The sequence below is a fragment of the Colobus angolensis genome, unplaced genomic scaffold (assembly GCF_000951035.1).
Source record: "Colobus angolensis palliatus isolate OR3802 unplaced genomic scaffold, Cang.pa_1.0 Scaffold129, whole genome shotgun sequence".
NCBI classification, from domain to species: Eukaryota; Metazoa; Chordata; class Mammalia; order Primates; family Cercopithecidae; genus Colobus; species Colobus angolensis.
Genome location: NW_012114141.1, coordinates 9937913 through 9942742, shown reverse-complemented (window position 1 = coordinate 9942742; position 4830 = coordinate 9937913). Strand labels below are relative to the sequence as shown.

At 38.2% G+C, this 4830-nt stretch overlaps 1 pseudogene; it reads right to left on the bottom strand.

Moving 5' to 3' along the window:
• Positions 1–1344: 1344 nt before the first annotated feature.
• On the bottom strand, positions 1345–2374 carry LOC105505815 (annotated as a pseudogene).
• Positions 2375–4830: the final 2456 nt, after the last annotated feature.

Sequence of the window (4830 nt, the reverse complement as noted above, 5' to 3'; positions counted from 1 at the left end):
TTAGCTGGGCATGGTGACAGACACCTGTAATCCCAGCTACTTGGGAGGCTGAGGCAGGAGAATTGCTTGAACCCGGGAGGTGGAGGTTGCAGTGAGCCAAGATCATGTCACTGCACTCCAGCCTGGGCAACAGAGTGGGACTCCACCTCAAAAGAAAAAAAAATAGTGACTTTAAAATAACAGAAGATGGCAGTTAATCTACTGAATCTTGCCCTTTATTCTAATCAAGGAGTCTTATTTATATTGTTTTCTCACAAATCTTGATACTGATGAATATTCCCAAGTCTTTAGAGGACAGTTAATATTGCAGTTTAAAACGAGAAAAATATTATAAAAATTAATAGTGGTAGAAATTATGCAGATAAATCATAAATCTCAATTTTCTTTTTATGCTAGAAAAGGGGACAGTTCAAAAACAAGCAAATGTACAAGTAAATATATTTCCTTTAATATTTTATTTTAAAATTATTTTTATTTTTTTAAGGCTGGGTGCAGTGGTGCAATTTTGGTTCACTGCAACCTCTGCCTCCCAGGCTCAAGCAATCCTCCTGCTTTAGCTTCCTGAGTAGCTAGGACTACAGGTGTGTGATACCACAAAGGGCTTTTTTTTGTATATATATGTGTTTTATATATGTGTGTGTGTGTGTGTGTGTGTGTTATATTTGTAGATACTGGGTTTCACTATGTTGCCCAGACTGGTTTCAAACTCTGAGGCTCAACAGATCCACCTGCCTTGGCCTCCCAAAGTGCTGGGATTATGGGCATGAGCCACCATGCCTGGTTTCCTTAATTTTTTTAGAGGATATTTGTAATTATTTTGATTCATCTTCCTTTATACTTTATATTATGATAATGAATATTCTTGCATTCTTGGCTTTATTTGTTTCTGTTTGTAACTATCATATCATACTTTTCAATGACGTGATGATAATAATAATATACTGATGGTAAACATTAATGCTGTATTGACTAACCTGCATTTTTTAGTTCTTTTTTTGGGAATTTGAAATACAACTTGATTCTGATTCTAAACAAAAAGGAATGAGAATAAGAGTAAGAAACGTATCACCACTGAATATTGCGATGTGACTGTATAGGTCTTATACAGTATTTGAAACTCAGGAAGGAAACAGCTGTATTCCAAACAGCTAATTATGCAGGCTTAAAAAAATTTTTTAATGGCTACATTTACTCTGAAGTCCATTCATCTCCTTCAGTATCCCACAGATAAAGCAGACCTTCTGCTTAGCTGTATAATAAAGTGGCAAACATGCTCCACCATGACACCACAGGACAGTTGTCTATGAAGTTAGACTTCTGACTCTGGGCTCCAGCTTCATTTTCTCACAGGTTATCCTTCTCATCCAGGAGAGCAGTTGTCTGAGAAACCTCTAAATCATGCTCATATTGCACTGCCAAAGCTGGGTCCAGGACAACCTGTGGAGGGGCAAGAGCAGCCATGACTACAAACTTCAGGTTGGGGTCTCCAGTGAGTTTCTTAGCAGGCCAGAGGAAGGGCTTTTCAAAGTTGTAGTTATTTTAGTTATAAATGTTATAGTACTAAAGACTCTTTGTTTAATAGAAGATAATAGATTTTGTCTTCATTTTTCTGGCTTAACATCCTTTTTTTTTTTTTTTTTTTTCTTTTTTTGCCACAGTACATGATGGGGATGTTTTCATACGCTCATACCAGATCTTTACGTCAGGCACTTTCTTGTAACTCTCGATGTTACATCAAGCATTAGGGCACCTTGGGCTTGGATATAATAGCCATCAACTATCTCTCAGTTCACCAGATTTCTCTGTGCCAGCTATGTCCCATCCATTGAATTTAATGGGCCCTTTGTTGGCATATGAGTCCATTCTCACAGTTATAAAGAACTACTTGAGACTGGGTAACTTAAGAAAAGAAGTTTAGTTGAGTCATAGTCCCACAGGTTTAATAAGAAGCATGACTGGGAGACCTCAGGAAACTTACAATCATGGCAGAAGGCAAAGGGGAAGCAGGGACCTTCACATGGTGACAGGACAGAGAGTGAAGGGGGGAAGTGCCACACATTTTAAACCATCAGATCTTGTGAGAACTCACTGTCACGAGAACAGCATGGGGGAAATCTGCCCCCATGATCCGATAACCTCCCACCAGATCCCTCCCGCGACATCGGGAATTACAATTCAACATGCGATTTGTCTGGGGACACAAAGTTGGACCGTATCAGTGTGGAACAAAAGGGGATGGAGCTCCACACCCAAGGTGGCTATATCTCAAATTCAGCAGTCAAATGATATTTCATGAGGGTAGTTTTCCAGTACTACCATCACCAACCAATACAAGTTTGAACTAAATTTGGGATTCTCCTTAGGCAGTTATCATATTTCTTCCGGAAGCGACTCTGCATCTGTCCAACTCTGTATCCTTTAATTCTCATTAGAATGCTATGAAATACACCCAATTAATATTAATACCATTTGAAAGTTTATAAAATTGAGGGTTAAGGACAAATATTAATCTTTCCAGTGGATATTTTTATTGTGGTAAAAAACACATAAAGTAAGATCTGTCTTCTAAACAAATTTGTGAGTTTACAGTACCACATTGGTAACTAAAGCACATTGTTGCCTGGTAGAGTTCTAGAATTTTTTTTTTTTTTTTTTTTTTTTTTGAGACAGAGTCTCACTCTGTCACCCAGACTGGAGTGCAGTGGTGCAATCTCGGCTCACTGCAACCTTCGCCTCCCGGGTTCAAGTGAGTCTCCTGTCTCGGCCTCCTGGCCTGGCCTGTAGCTGGGATTAAAGGCACATGCCACCACATCCAGCTAATTTTTGTATTTTTAGTAGAGACTGGGTTTCACCATATCAGTCAGGCTGGTCTTGAACTCCTGACTTCCGGTGATCCACCTGCCGTGGTCTCCCAAAGTGCTGGGATTACAGGCATGAGCCGTTGCGCCCGGCCCTCTAGAACTTTTGTATCTTGCATGACTGAAACTCTGTATCTGTTGAACACCTGTTTCTTTCCTCCCCCTGCAACTACTATTCTACTTCCTATTTCAACACTTCCAAACTCACTTTCCTTTATTTTTAATTAGCTTTCAGTATCGATCATAGGGCTTGTATATTCCAAAGTACAACCTAAAGGTTTTTGAATACTGTTTTAGCTTTTCATTGCAAGTGGTTCTCTGTATGAATCATTACTGTATTATTTTTTTAAAAAGTGTAATGTCAATGGCAGAAAATATGACAAACATCCATATGTTTTGTGAGAAATATCAGCTTTATCAAATCTTAATGTCTCTCCATATTTGGCTCAGATTTTAAAATTTATTTTTATAAAATAAATTTATCTTTATGATTTATCTTGTATCTTAGTAAAATAAAAGATCTAACTCTTGAAAACTTCAGTTCTCCTTGGTAATCCAATTCTCCTCTCTCCTTCCCTAGAGGTAAATACTATTCTGAATTTAATATTTATGAGTCACATGTGTGTTTCAAAGTTTTAACCAGGGCCAGGTGTATGAGCATGTAACCCTGTTGCCCTGAACCTGTGTTGATAGTGACCCCGTGTTTATTTTAATATTCGACTGTCACTGTTTTGAAGTGTTAATAATTTTTGAACAAGGCAAGTGGCCTTTGTTTTGAAAGATTCAAATCTCTTTTGATGGTGGGATACAACACACTGACATTTGGATAGATGAAAGGCAGAACTTTTTATTTCTTACAGCTGTAAATGAGAGAAGGATGTCACACAGGACCACACAGAGTTGCCTTCAGGGGACAGGATAACAGCAAGCTGGGGTTGTAGAAGGCAACTTATCTAAGACAAGTAGGGTGGCATAGCTAGGTCTCCTGGGGTCCTTGTGGATTGGCTAATTTGAATAATTTCACCTGCTCTTGGGCTGTCTCTAGTTGTCTGTTACTGGACCCTAGAGTGTTGGATCTCTATGATGGACACACTTGGGGGATATGCATGGTGGCCCTGGAGAGTGAGAATCTAATAAGGGTAGTGATTGGTGTGGAGGCTTAGCAAACTGCCAGTGAAGGGAAATTGAAATACACGTCTTCAAAACTGGGTCAAGACAACACTTGTCAAATAGTGTATCAGAGTTCACACTTTCGTTTTTTATTAAGCCCTGCAAATTATATAGCCAATCCCAATTTTAACTATATATTTATCTATAAACATTGTATAGTACAGTTTTGCATGCTTTTAAACTTTGATGAACATTTAGGTTGTTTCAAATTTTGTGGGATTTTTTTTCTATTATAAACAATGCTGCAATAAATTTCTTGAAGATATCTTCTTGGACACATGTGTTTCTTTAGGGAATACAGCTATGAGGGTCATTGCTTGGCACAGAGTGTGTACATATTTACAATCTGAAGTCCTTGTAATCCCCACATTTATTTTAATTTTAGTTCTGAGGTTCAATGTATTGAATGCACACTATCTGTCATTTTGCTATGTTTTCTCCAGTTCTCTCTCAGTTGGTTAGAATTTGTTGCCTAGACATTTCCTCCAAAAGGCTCTTGAGAAAAATATTCCCTGATTTATATTTTCAACACGGTTTTTCTGTAGCCTCTATTCAGAAAGATAGCTTGGCTGGCTATAGAATTCTTGCTGACATGTTTCCCCTTGAGAATCTCATAGGTGCCGCTTTACTGTCTTTTGGCTTTGAAGAATGCTGTGGAAAAATCAGTTTGAATCTGGTTCTTTTCCTTATAGGTGTCCTGATTGATTTGCCTGACAAACCAGGTGATTTCTTTTTAATCCTTCAAGTTCAATAATTCAACTACAATTTGTGTCAGTGCTGACTGTTCTGGGTCAATTTTCAC